Source organism: Ranitomeya variabilis, chromosome 4 (assembly GCF_051348905.1).
Source record: "Ranitomeya variabilis isolate aRanVar5 chromosome 4, aRanVar5.hap1, whole genome shotgun sequence".
In the NCBI taxonomy this organism is placed as follows: Eukaryota; Metazoa; Chordata; class Amphibia; order Anura; family Dendrobatidae; genus Ranitomeya; species Ranitomeya variabilis.
The window spans coordinates 174,658,575-174,673,091 of NC_135235.1; the positions used below are offsets into that span (position 1 = coordinate 174,658,575).

Below are 14,517 nucleotides of genomic sequence, written 5' to 3' on the forward strand. Positions count from 1 at the left end.
TAAGCTGATGCGGATAAAAAACGCTGGGTTATCATGTTTTTGCATGTGTTTGCGGACGATACGTTGCGGACTCAACCGCAAATGTGAACCTAGCCTAAGTGAGTAAAATAAAATTAACTCTATATTTGCAAGTAAATAGCTATTTCTAAGATAGCTGGTTTCCTTTAAATTAAGTCACCAGTCCCTTCAAGACCTGTAAAAACCTAAATTAAAGGGAACCTGTCACCCCCAAAATCGAAGGTGAGCTAAGCCCACCAGCATGAGGGGCTTATCTACAGCATTCTGGAATGCTGTAGATAAGCCCCCGATATATCCTGAAAGATGAGAAAAAGAGGTTAGATTATACTCAACCAGGGGCAGTCCCAGTACGATGGGCGTCGCGGTCTGGGGCCTCCCATCTTCTTATGACGACGTCCTCTTCTTGTAGTCATGCTGCGGCTCCGGCGCAGGCGTACCTTGTCTGCTCTGTTGAGGGGAGAGCAAAGTACTGCAGTGTGCAGGCGCTTGGCCTCTCTGACCTTTTCCAGCACCTGTGCACTGCAGTACTTTGCTCTGCCCTTAACAGGGCAGACAAGGTACGCCTGCGCCGGAGCCGCAGCATGACTACAAGAAGAGGACGTCATCATAAGAAGATGGGAGGTGCTGGACCGGACCGCGACGCTTATCGGACCGGACCGCAGCGGGACCGCCCCTGGGTGGGTATAATCTAACCTCTTTTTCTCATCTTTCAGGATAGATCGGGGGCTTATCTACAGTATTCCAGAATGCTGTACATAAGCCCCTGATGTCGGTGGGCTTAGCACACCTTCGATTTTGGGGGTGACAGGTTCCCTTTAAATGATTGGGTTAAAATACAAAAAAGGATATTCCAAAGGTACTTAAAAAGTACACATACATCAGGCTCTAGGACATATTACTACAAGGCCAACCAACTACCACAAAACCATGGTATAATAAATTCTCATTTCAACCTGTTCCAAACATCTAGTGCAGTCACACTGTCCCTAAGTGACATGACTTCATTTACATTCTTATGAGAGGAATGTTACGCCACATCTAAAGTTAGGTTCTGCATGATGATATTCTCTTCCAATGTCATCCATCTCAATAATATTATTTATAAATCAGCATTACACAGCACTAACGTAGCTTAACCCCTGTATAGCCACCACCAATGCCTTGAGGTAAACATTTACATTACAAGACTACAACAGGCAAATGTATAAATGCTAAAAGAGAAGGTTAAAAAAAAGGATTAGTGGTCTTAAATCTCTGCCCTTGTTTGGAGGTACATTAGAGATTGATCATATCTTAGCCTCAGTTCACATGTCCATTCAGCTTATCAGAAATAGGATATAAATTCACTTGAACAAATGATTTGCTTTCATGTGTGTTTAGACAATTCATTTGTGTGTTCCGTTTTAAAGGGAATCAGTCAATAGGATCAACCCCCCTATGCCATCCATACGAGCATGTAGGTCATAAAAAGCTGAATAAAATTATACCTTGATATCTGTAATCTGATGTCTTATTTCAGAGAAATCCTCATTTTTTTAATATGTAAAAGAACTCTTAAGATCTATGGGTGGAGGACAGATCTGCATGAGAATTTGCCTCTAGAGCTGTAATGCCCCTTTTATTTAACATAATCTCTGGAGGCGGAGTCTCGTGCAGATCTATGTCCGGCCCATAGTCCTGAACAGCTCATTTACTGTACATATAAAAAAAAAATGTAGATTTCTCTGGAATAAGACATTGGATTGCAGATATCAAGGTATCACTTTATTCAGCTTTCTGTGACCTACATGCCCATATAGACGGCTTAGGAGGATTGTTCTTAATGACAGACTCCCTATAAGAACAAATAAATGGAATAAATGATCCATTGCATCAGTTATGCAAATAGAAGCAGACTGGCCTTAACCCCTTGATGACATATGACACGTCATATGTCGTGTCCCTGAATTTAATCCGGCCTCACACACTGAACCCACATCTTCCTGGCAAATCATAGTTGATTTAATCAGCCATTAGGTGCCTCTAACTGCTGTTAAATGCTGCTGTCAATCTCTGACAGTGGCAAATAACACGGGCCGACAGGTGGGAGGGCATCATTCCACGCATCCATTGACACATCCGTGACGTGATCGTGGGGCGCTGATGGATTACCATGACAGCTGGAGGTTTGCTGCAGACCTTCGCCTTTGTCTTGACAATTCTATAAAAGCCAGCATTTACCTGGAATTGATAGGACATCGAGATTTTCACTATCATAGCAGTGCATTAGAACTGTTATGTATGGTACAAGAGACCAGATGATCGCAGCTTCAAGTCCCCTAACGGAACTATTAAATGCCTTAACAAGTAAAAAAATGTTTTTAAAAATATAAAGGAAAAAAACCCAACAAGTTTAAAATACCCACCATTTGCCCCATTAAAAATAGAAGCATTAAAAAAAAAATGAAAAAATAGACATATTTGGTATCGCTATATACAGGGCAGCACGGTGGCTCAGAGGTTAGCACTGTACTAAATACAGGGCAGCACGGTGGCTCAGAGGTTAGCATTATACTATATACAGGGCAGCACGGTGGCTCAGTGGTTATCACTATACTATATACAGGGCAGCACAGTGGCTCAGTGTTTAGCACTATACTATATACATGGCAGCACGGTGGCTCAGAGTTTAGCACTATACTATATATTGGCCAGCACGGTAGCTCAGTGGTTAGCACTGTGCTATATACAGGGCAGCATGGTGGCTCAGTGTTTAGCACTATACTATATACATGGCAGCACGGTGGCTCAGAGTTTAGCACTATACTATATACATGGCAGCATGGTGGCTCAGAGTTTAGCACTATACTGTATATTCGGTAGCACGGTAGCTCAGTGGTTAGCACTATACTATATACAGGGCAGCACGGTGGTTAGCACTCTTGCCTTGCAGCGCTGGGGTCCTGTGTTCAAATCCCACTAAGGACAACATCTACAAGGAGTTTGTATGGTATGTTCTTCCTGTGTTTGTGTGGGTTTCTTCCTCCAGGTTCTCTGGTTTCACCCACACTCCAAAGACTGATAGCGAAATTAGATTGAGTGCTAGTGGAGACAGTGATGAAAAGGTTTGTAAAGTGCTGCGGATTATGATGACGCTATAGTAGAAATACATAATAAATAAATAATCTTCTGAAGGGGTTCATATTCAGGGAATTTTTTTTTTTTTTTCATGTGTTTGTTTTATTACCCCAAAAAGAGTGCCTCTGTTGGTGACAGTCTAGTGTTGCACCTCAGTTACATTTAAACTCAGACAAACTATTCATCTCCCGAAATGAATAGAATATGATTGCAATTGGCAAAAATAACTTTACTACAGAGCTGGAAAAGCAGTTCAAAGTGAAAGTACTACAGACCTGGTCATTAACAATTTATGTAAAAAGCACAAAAGGAAACAAAAAACAAACCCTACACTACAATCCTAAGTCAGGTATCCTCAGTAAGGATAGGCAATATAACAAAACACATCCTCCTCAAAAGCTCCTGGCATCAGGGAATTCACATTCTTTCGAGGAAAAGAAGCTGTCTGGAAGATTACACCCTTTCAGAGCTAATAATAGGGCACAAGTGCAGGTATGGTAAGGTGACACAGAAAGAAATGCATACAAAGCACGGCAAAATTATATAGTTGCCAATGTGTTCTCAAACAGAAGGGCCAGAAAACCTTCCTGTGTAGTCTTTCAAGAGAATATAATTGTATAGGTCTGACAGTTCAGGGGATGTGTAGTACATGGATACGAACAGGTAAATAGTGCAGTTTGTGCCACTAGGTTCTAACAGGTTCTAACAAACTTGACCAGCAACTCAAGCTTAGTTTAGGAACCTTGCCGAGTAAACCAACATTTATAAGCTTCCTCCAACAAAATATGTTGTAAAGGGGTTTTCCGGTCTAGAATGACAAGTTTGTAGTCACTCTGTGCTGCGAGGATTTGCCAGTGTCTGCGCCAGGAACGGTGGTCAAGTGCATGTGCTGGGAGAATTCCCAAGTCTTCAAACACACAGAGTTTCTGCAGACTTGTCATTCTAGACAGGACAAGCCCTTTAAACCCTCCAAAACATATATCGTATTCTCAATAGGCATCATATAAAACATTCACTTTTTCATGTAAGCAGCAAAATGTGTCCTCTGTCATAACAGTCTATACTGTTCTCTGGAAGTGATCCATATCATCCAGACAATGCAGCTGGAGTCACATCTAAGAAAACAGCAGTCTATGACTTTAATTGTGTAAGACAAAACACAGCATTGAGAAATGCACAAACTCCACCATCATCCTGCTTACCAGGTTTGGGCATCAAGGAATTCATTGAAAACTGTATTTGTCCAGTTCTACATTGGCAGCTTCGGGAACCTTGCAACACAACACAGAAACACACTTTATGTCCTAAAACAAAATGGAAAAAGTTTTAATAAGTCATAAAACAAAAAATCAGGCCATGTTAGACTATGTTCACATGTATGTCAGAAAAAAATTTGTAACAAATCCATTTGGGTAACAAAAAAACAAACAATTTCTTTACAAACGGAAACAAGGGTATCCATATAGTATCTATAAGCACCGATTTTTATTCTGTTGTGAAAGGATACATTTTTACTAAAAGTGTATTTGAATACCACTTGTGTTCTTGGCATGTGCAGTGCTTAGGGGAAAAAAAAGTTAGGCTACTGTCACACTAGCGTCGTACGACGCACGTCACAATGCGTCGTTTAGGAGAAAAAACGCATCCTGCAAAGTTGTCTGCAGGATGCGTTTTTTCCCCATAGACTAACATTAGCGACGCATTGCGACGTATGGCCACACGTCGCAACCGTCGTGCGACGGTTGCGTCGTGTTTTGGCGCACCGTCGGCACAAAAAAAGTTACATGTAACGTTTTTTTGTGCGTCGTGTCCGCCATTTCCGACCGCGCAAGTGCGGCCGGAACTCCGCCCCCTCCTCCCCGGACATCACAATGGGGCCGCGGATGCGTTGAAAAACTGCATCCGCTGCCCCCGTTGTGCTTCTATTTCACAGTATGTGTTGGTACGTCAGCCCGACGCACTGCAACAGGCCGACACCGACGCTAGTGTGAAAGCAGCCTTAAACGGATGACTATCCTTTACGATCTGCTGCCCATAGTGTGTGCAGACTACGTTCCCTTGCCCTTTCAAAAAAAATGACAGACAAGATGAATGTAAACTGAAGATCTACTATGTAATTGTCTAAGGGTCACTTCCGTGTTTCTGTCTGTGTCTGTCTGTCTGTCCTTCTGTCACGGATATTCATTGGTCGCGGCCTCTGTCTGTCATGGAAATCCAAGTCGCTGATTGGTCGCGGCAAAACAGCCACGACCAATCAGCGACGGGCACAGTCCGGAAGAAAATGGACGCTCCTTACTCGCCGCAGTCAGTACCCGGCGGCCACATACTCCCCTCCAGTCACCGCTCACACAGGGTTAATGCCGGCTGTAACGGACTGCGTTATGCCACGGGTAACTCACTCCATAACGCTATTAACCCTGTGTGTCCCCAAGTTTTTACTATTGATGCTGCCTATGCGGCATCAATAGTAAAAAAAATGTAATGTTAAAAATAACATAAGTCATCTAGGTAATTTCGCAATGCATCCTGGGAACGGAAGAAGGCAGCAGCCGCGCGCGTATCGCTGGAGCTTCGGTGGATCCTAGGGGGTGAGTATATAACTATTTTTTATTTTAATTATTTTTTTTAACAGGGATATGGTGCCCACACTGCTGTATACTACGTGGGCTGTGTTAGATACTGCGTGGCTGCTATATACTACATAGGCAGTGTTATATACTATGTGGGCTGTGTTCTGTACTCCGTGGGCTGTGCTATATACTGTGTGGGCTGTGCTATATATTACGTGGCCACTGTTATATACTGCGTGGGCAGTGTTATATACTACGTGGCTGCTATATATACTGCGTGGGCTGTGCTATATATTACGTGGCCAGTGTTATATACTACGTCGCCTGTGTTATATACTGCGTGGCTGCTATATACTGCGTGGGCTGTGTTATATAGTACATGGCTGTGTTATATACTGCATGGCCACTGTTATATATTATGTGGCCTGTATTAACGCATCGGGTATTCTACAATATGTATGTATATAGCAGCCACATAATATATAGCACAGGCCACGTAGTATTTGTCTGCTATATACTACATGGCTCCTATACACTACGTGGAATGTGTTATATACTATGTGGCTGCTATATACATACATAAATACATATTCTAGAATACCCGATGCGTTAGAATCGGGCCACCATCTAGTATTAAATAAAGGCCTCTGTAACTGAAGGAATTGTTTCTATTTATGCACCCCAAACAAATAAAAAAATGAAAATAAAAAATGTCATCTGAACGCAGCTTTAGGTGGTTTAATCATGAGTCAAAAACAGAGAAAATAGCAACAATCACATTGGTACATATAGTGTGAAAAAGTGTTTGCCCCCTTCCTGCGTTCCTATTCTTTTGCATGTTTGTTACACTTAAATGTTTCAGATCACCACACAAATTTAAATATCAGACAAAGACAACACAAGTAATCACAAAATGCAGTTTTCAAATGAAGGTCTTTATTATTAAGAGATAAACAAATCCAAACCTATATGGTCCTGTGTGAAAAAGTGATTGTACTCCCATCTTAAAGGGAACCTGTCTCCCCCAAAATCGAAGGTGAGTTAAGTCCACCGGCATCAGGGGCTTATCTACAGCATTCTGTAATGCTGTAGATAAGCACCCGATGTATCCTGAAGATGAGAAAAAGAGGCTAGATTATACTCACCCAGGGGCGGTCCCGCTGCGGTCCGGTCCAATGGGCGTTGTGGTCCAGTCCGGGGCCTCCTATCTTCATAGGATGTCGTCCCATCTTGCCTCCATGCCTCATCTTTCAGGTTACATCAGGGGCTTATCTACAGCATTCCAGAATGCTGTAGATAAGCCCAGATGCCGGTGGGCTTAGCTCATCTTCCATTTTGGGGGTGACAGGTTCCCTTTAAAACATAAATTAACTGTGGTTTATCACATCAAATTCCACTGCCACACCCAGGCCTGATTACTGCCACACCTGTTCTCAATCAAGAAATCACATAAATAGGACCTGCCTGACAAAGTGCAGTAGACCAAAAGATCCTCAAAAGCTATACATCATGCCATGATCCAAAGAGATTCTGGAACAAATAAGAAACAAAGTAATTTAGGTCTATCAGTTTGGAAAAGGTTATAAAGCCATTTCTAAAGCTTTAGGACTCCAGTGAACTACAGTGAGAGCCATTATCCACAAATGGCAAAAACATAGAAGAGTGGTGAACCTTCCCAGGAGCAGCAGGCCAACCAAAGTTACCCCAAGAGCGCAGCGACAACTCAGCCAAGAGGTAAAAAAAAACCACAACAACATCCAAAGAGATGCAGGCCTCACTTGCTTCAGTTAAGGTCAGTGTTCATTACTCCATATAAGAAAGACAATGGAAAAAATTGGCCTGCATGGCAGAGTTACAAGACGAAAACCACTGCTGAGCAATAAGAACATAAAGGCTCATCTCAGTTTTGCCAGAAAACATATTGATGATCCACAAGACTTTTGGTAGAAAACTTTGTGGACTAATGAGACAAAGGTTGACCGTTTTGAAAGGTGTATGTCCCATTACATCAGGCGTAGAATTAACGCTGCATTTCAGAAAAGAAACATCATATCAACAGTAAAATACTGTGGTGGTAGTGAGATGATCTGGGGCTATTTTTCTGCTTCAGGACCTGGAAGACCGGCTGTGATAAATGAAACCATGAATTCTGCTGTCTACCAAGAGAATGTCCAGCCATCTGATCGTGACATCAAGCTGAAGCGCACTTTTTTTATGCAGCAGGACAATGATCCAAAACTCACCAGCAAGTCCACCTCTGAATGGCTTAAGGAAAACAAAATTAAGACTTCAGACTGGCCTAGTCAATGTCCTGACCTTAATCCAATTGAGATGTTGAGGAATGTCCTTAAAAAGGTGGTTCAAACTCCTAAACCCTAAAGTGTGGCTGGATTACCACAATCTTGGAAAGATGAGTGGGCAAAAATTCCTTCACAGCGTTGTAAAAGACTCATTGCCAGTTATCGTAAATGCTTGATTGCAGTTGTTGCTGCTAAGGGTGGCCAAACCAGTTATTAGGTTTAAGGGGCAATCACTTTTTACACAGGGTAGTTTTGGATTTCTTTTTCCCTTAATAATAAAGGCCTTCATTTAAAAACTGCATTTTGTGTTTACTGGTGTTATCTCTGTCTAATATTTACACTTGTTTGGTGATCTGAAATATTTAAGTGACAAACATGTAAAAGAATAGGGAATCAAGAACGGGGTAAGTACAACTGTATATGCACCCAGCTTCTCCTGTGATGTATATGCCCCCATCATCTCCCATGGTGTATATGCCCCCAGCGTCACCAGCGTTTAATATGCCACCAGCGTCTCCAGTGATTAATATGACCCACAGGGCCTCCTGTGATGTATGTGCCACAGCATCTTCTGAGAAGTATATGACCCAACTCCAGTGTATCCTATGTGATGTATAAGCTCCAGAATCCAGTATATGCTCAAGCCCTAGTGCGCCCTAGTGTGATGTATATTCTCCTGCCCCAGCGTCTCCTATATGTTGTATATGCTGCAGCCCCAGTGTCTCATCACATCATAGCCTCAACAACAACAAAAAAGCAGTTAGAGACATCACATTAGGGGTGGGTTAATTAAATGTTTGACAAAATATAGCAGGATAAATTTCAAGTTGATCATTTTGTACGGCCCTGAATGATGGTATCAGTATCCAAATGGCCCCTGGCAGAAAAAATGTTCCCCACCCTAATGTAAGATAAAAGTTCTCACAGTAGGAGAATGAAAGCAGATAGAAAAAGCAAATCAATTGCAAACTTGCTTATTTTTATGCTAGTCAAAGAAATTTAATAACTTTAGAACACCGCTTTAATGATAAATGTAATCAATAGACTGGAGTTCCCCTTCAATTGCTTCATGACAGGGCTAGTTTTTATGCTTTCATTTTTTCCTCTACTTTTGCCAAAAGCTGTAACTATTTTATTTTTTGTCTCCGTAGGCATATGAGAGCTTGCTTTTCGCAGGAGAGTTGAAGTTTTGAATAACACTATTTACTTTACTATATAAAATACTGAAAAAAAAATCTGAAATCTGTAGCTTTATTATTCAGTTGATGGCTTGTAAGAGAGTTTGTTTTTCTTTTGCATGTCATGTTTTTTTTTTACATTTTATTTTTATAGAAATAAAGGGATTGCCAACTACTTGGACAAGTCCAGTTCTGAATCACTATTTTACCAACTTAGTAAAATAACACCTATACTCGCCTGCACTGCCAGCACCAATCCAGCGGGATTGAGAGATATTGCTATGTCATGCGATCCCTGTGGCCAATCAGTGCTGGCTTCACTCTCCTCTCCTACAGATGTAATTGATATACGGAGGAAGTCAGAGCTGCGGCTGCTCTCTCACTTCCTCCAGATGTCTTGATTTGTCTGAAGAAGGGTAGAGTGAAGCCAGTATTGATTGGCTGCAGTGATCATGTGACACGCGATCCCCGTGAGAGCCAGTGCTGACACCGCTGGAACGGCACCTGCAGGTGAATATAGCGGTTATTATTTTACTGGTGGTAAACATGGTGATTCAAAAGTCATTAGACGTTTATAGCCCCACATTCTATTTCTAGAGCCATGTCCTCAGTCTTGGCACCATTTTCCTGTTCATAGGAAGAAGTATCTTGTCATATCAAACATTTAGTCAAAACCAGCTCTATTTCCATACCACGCTACACCCACAAATATGACATGCTGTGGAAGAACAGAATTGGACAGAGAATGGCATGAACTGACCTGTGCAGACTGAAGGTTACACAGTTTATACTGTTTCTATGATACTGCTAGAATATCAAAATACTATTTTAAACATGAGTCCCATTAGGTACATGAGAACAATACAAAGAATGAACACAAAATAGGTTACATTGTCCTGACATCATTGCTTGATGCAAATTTCTATTCTCGCCCTATGGATTGAAGTGAAAGCCTAAAAGGAATGTGCTTAAATTGCGGTAAAGTAAATATCATAACGCAGAGTAGTTGACACGTTTGTCAAGTCAGCACACTCTGTCTCTACCTAGGCAAGGCCTTGACTATAACAGGAAGGTCATGTTAAAACCAGTGCTAAGCAGCTCTTGGCTACATAAGGTGCCAACAAACACAGGGCCGTCCCCTTTTGGTCTCCTGGTGCAATAGTCAGCTAGTCTCAGCAGCTGTCAGGACTCAGAGATACCAAGACATTTTCCATATCTCAATCTCATCCACTTACTGTGGAAGTATAGTTAGTATTTTCTATCTATCTATCTATTTTTTCCAGAAGCCATAAACACTAAATAAACAGGAAAAATGACCTGATATTTGACAGTACACACTGTGCAAAGACACGGTACTTTTTCAGGAATACAGCAGACTGTAAATGACTGGTCTTAGGAGTATCTACCAAAGTCATGTCCATGTTATTTATTATATGTTGAAGGTTGGTCTTAAAGTAAGAATAAACTAAAATGTATCTATGCTTTAAATAATTTCAACTGCTCAAATCAAAAGTATGATTACTCTTGATAACGGTAGAACATAGAGCAACCTTCTACTATATAATTGTCTAAGGGGTACTTCCCTCTGTCTGTCTGTCTCGGATATTCATTGGTCGCGGCCTCTGTCTGTCACGGAAATCCAACTCGCTGATTGGTTGTCGCAAAACAGCCACGACCAATCAGGGACGGGCACAGTCCGGCGCCAAAATGGCCGCTCCTTCCTCCCCGCAGTCAGTGCCCGGCGCCCGCTCCATACTCCATTCCAGTCAGCGCTCACACAGGGTTAATGGCAGCGCTAACGGACCGCGTTATGCCGCGGTGTAACGCACTCCATTAACGCTGCTATTAACCCCGCTATGCAGCATCAATAGTAAAAAGATCTAATATTAAAAATAATTAAAAAATAAAAAATCATTATATACTCACCTTTCGCCGCCTTTCCCGCTCCTCGCGACGCTCCGGTGACCGCTCCATGCAAGCGGCAGGTTCCGATGCCAAGGATGGAATGCGAGAAGGACCTGCCATGACGTCACGGTCATGTGACCGCGAAGTCATCACAGGTCCTGCGAGAAGGACCTGCCATGACGTCACGGTCATGTGACCGCGACATCATCACAGGTCCTGCGCTCATACCAACCCTGGGACCGGAAGCTGCCGTGTGCACCGCACACAGGGCCAGGACTTGAAAAGGCCTTCGGAAGGTGAGCATATGTTTATTTTTTATTTTAAGTCTGCATAATACGTGGCTCTGTGCTGTATACTACATCGCTGTGCAATATACTACGTGGCAGGGCAATATACTACGTTGCTGGGCAATATACTACGTTTCTAGGCAATATACTACGTGACTGGGCAATATACTATGTGGCTGGCCAATAGACTAGGTGGCTGGCCAATAGACTAGGTGGCTGGCCAATAGACTAGGTGGCTGGCCAATAGACTACGTGGCTGGCCAATAGACTACGTGGCCATGCATATTCTAGAATACCCGATGCGTTCGAATCGGGCCACCATCTAGTATAACATAAAAGCTGACCGATACATAAATATCAGGAGAGAGCACTCCACTTGTGATATTTAAATAGAAGTGTTAATCCTCATGATAAATAGTAACAAAAAAACAAGACAGGAAGATTGCTTAGATTGTGTTTCTTAACGAGAAAAAGGACGCTGGAGGCTGATAGGAGACTGTGATTGATAATCACATTAATAACACTATTTTTCACCTGAGGAATCATATATATGCTAATACATGTAATTAAGTCCATGCTCATATGACGTATTTTACGTACATGTGCTGTTCGTGTTAAAATCTGGTATCACATGCACAGCACTCTTTTTTTTATTATTACACAGACCAAGTGTCCATGTCAAAAACAAAATAAATACATAAATAATAATAATAATTGAGGTGTGCACTAGTCACTTTTGTGTTTTTTTGGATAAGACACCACAATCAAGCACCACGATGCTCAATCGAGTAACGAGCATACCCGAGCACCACGATGCTCGATCGAGTAACGACCATACCCGAGCACCACGATGCTCAATCGAGTAACGAGCATACCCGAGCACCACGATGCTCAATCGAGTAACGAGCATACCCGAGCACCACGATGCTCGATTGAGTAACGACCATACCCGAGCACCACGATGCTCAATCGAGTAACGAGCATACCCGAGCACCAAGATGCTTGATCGAGTAACGAGCATACCCGAGCACCACGATGCTCGATCGAGTAGCGAGCATACCCGAGCACCGCGATGCTCAATCGAGTAACGAGCATACCCGAGCACCACGATGCTCGATTGAGTAACGACCATACCCGAGCACCACGATGCTCAATCGAGTAACGAGCATACCCGAGCACCAAGATGCTTGATCGAGTAACGAGCATACCCGAGCACCACGATGCTCGATCGAGTAGCGAGCATACCCGAGCACCGCGATGCTCAATCGAGTAACGAGCATACCCGAGCACCACGATGCTCGATCGAGTAACGAGCATACCCGAGCACTACAATGCTCGACCAAGTGATGAGCATACCTGAGCATCACGATGCTCGATCAAGTATTGTATTGAGCAGTGGTGAAAATGCTCGCTCATTACTAGAAACCATATAATGCAGAAGCATAAAAACTTGTGTAGCGCTTCTTTCTATTATTGATAAAAAAAAAAGGTAAGCTGTGCCCATTAATTCAATAATGTATTCACTGTGGCAATATATGAGCACCACTCCGTGCAAACACATGGTGTATCCAGTACAATATGTAAATGTCTTCTCAGTCAGTGCTGAGGATTGTGAACTAAAACTTATTTTGCTAAAACTCGGGTGAGAACTTGTTCCCTTTGAATTGACAATGCTTGAAAAAGAATTAAACAGCTGTGGCCTTCACTTTTATTTCAGTCTAACTGGTGTCATGCATCACTGGCAGCACAAGAGTTAAAGGAAGAGGAGGATGACAGAAGAGTGATCATGACACTGAAAAGAATTAGGCTCAAAACTGTGATCTGAGAGCAGTGAAATTAAAAGGAACGACCCGTAATCTATCACTCCTGACATCTGTTAACTCCAGTGGGGTGGGCGCCAATCAATACTGGCTGACAACCAATATGGTGGAGCAGAAAACGGGTACGAAGAAAAAATAGAATTCATATCCAATTCAAGAACAGTTTACTATCAACCAAAAGGAACAAAAACCCTACAATGCTGTGGAGACAACAATAAAATGACCACCCATATGCTCACTGTAGGCTTGGCTGCTAGATCAACATTGATCAGTTGAGCGCATTTTACACTGGGGCAACATGGAGACTTTTTCTGTCATCCAGCTTGGGAGGCTAAAGATCGCTCTGTGCAGCTACTACACCTCCGCACAATGCGGGTGAGTGGGCTAGCATTGTGAGAAAGTTACAATAAGTCAGAACTAGTGATGAGCGAATATACTTTACTCGAGATTTCTCGAGCACGCGAGGGTGTCCTCCGAGTATTTTTTAGTACTCGGAGATTTCATTTTTCTTGCCGCAGCTGAATGATTTACATCTGTTAGCCAGCATAAGTACATATGGGGATTCCCTAGCAACCAGGTAACCCCCACATGTACTGTACTTATGCTGGCTAACAGATGTAAATCATTCAGCTGCAGCAAGAAAAACGAAATCTCCGAGTACTAAAAAATACTCGGAGGACCCCCGAGCGTGCTCAGGAAATCTCGAGTAAAGAGTTTATTCACTCATCACTAGTCAGAACCAGTTGGATTTTTTGTAACTTATGTTTCACAGTTGAAGTACAATGCAACCCCATTTACTTGTATTACACTGCGATCCAGCAGTGATATACAGCGATCTTTGGCCGCGTGATCTGTGTCAGGACCAATGTTGTCTAGTCTCTTTATTAGTGCAACCCCAAGTTAAAAGCCTCATACAAATTAGATTAAGGAGCCAAACCATAAACTTTTTTTCAGGTGCCAAATCATTATCTGATGTATATGTTGGGCAGATGATAAGGATCAAGCAGTCTGAATTCATATGGAGATCCTATAGTTATCCAGAGATATAACCTGTCACTAGTGATGAGTGAATATACTCGTTACTCGAGATTTCCCGAGCATGCTCGGGTGTCCTCCGAGTATTTTTTAGTGCTCGGAGATTTAGTTTTCCTTGAAGCAGCTGAATGATTTACATCTGTTAGCCTGCTTGATTACATGTGGGGATTCCCCAGCAACCAGGCAACCCCCACATGTACTCTGCCTGGCTCGTAGCTGTAAATCATTCAGCTGCGGCGATGAAAACTAAATCTCCGAGCACTTACAAATACTCAGAGGACACCCGA

General features: G+C 42.5%; 1 protein-coding gene across 7 annotated transcripts in view; it reads right to left on the reverse strand.

Moving 5' to 3' along the window:
* The window catches only part of ZMIZ1 (zinc finger MIZ-type containing 1), a 626,177-nt gene that overhangs the window by 442,599 nt on the left and 169,061 nt on the right, over positions 1 to 14,517 (reverse strand). For 6 of the 7 annotated variants that reach the window (XM_077259396.1, XM_077259401.1, XM_077259402.1 and 3 more), the window contains one exon: positions 4,338 to 4,439. The exons of the other annotated variant lie outside the window; for it this stretch is intronic. The gene's annotated coding sequence lies outside the window, so the exon portion shown is untranslated. The remainder of the gene's footprint in view (positions 1 to 4,337; positions 4,440 to 14,517) is intronic. 7 annotated transcript variants of the gene reach the window in all.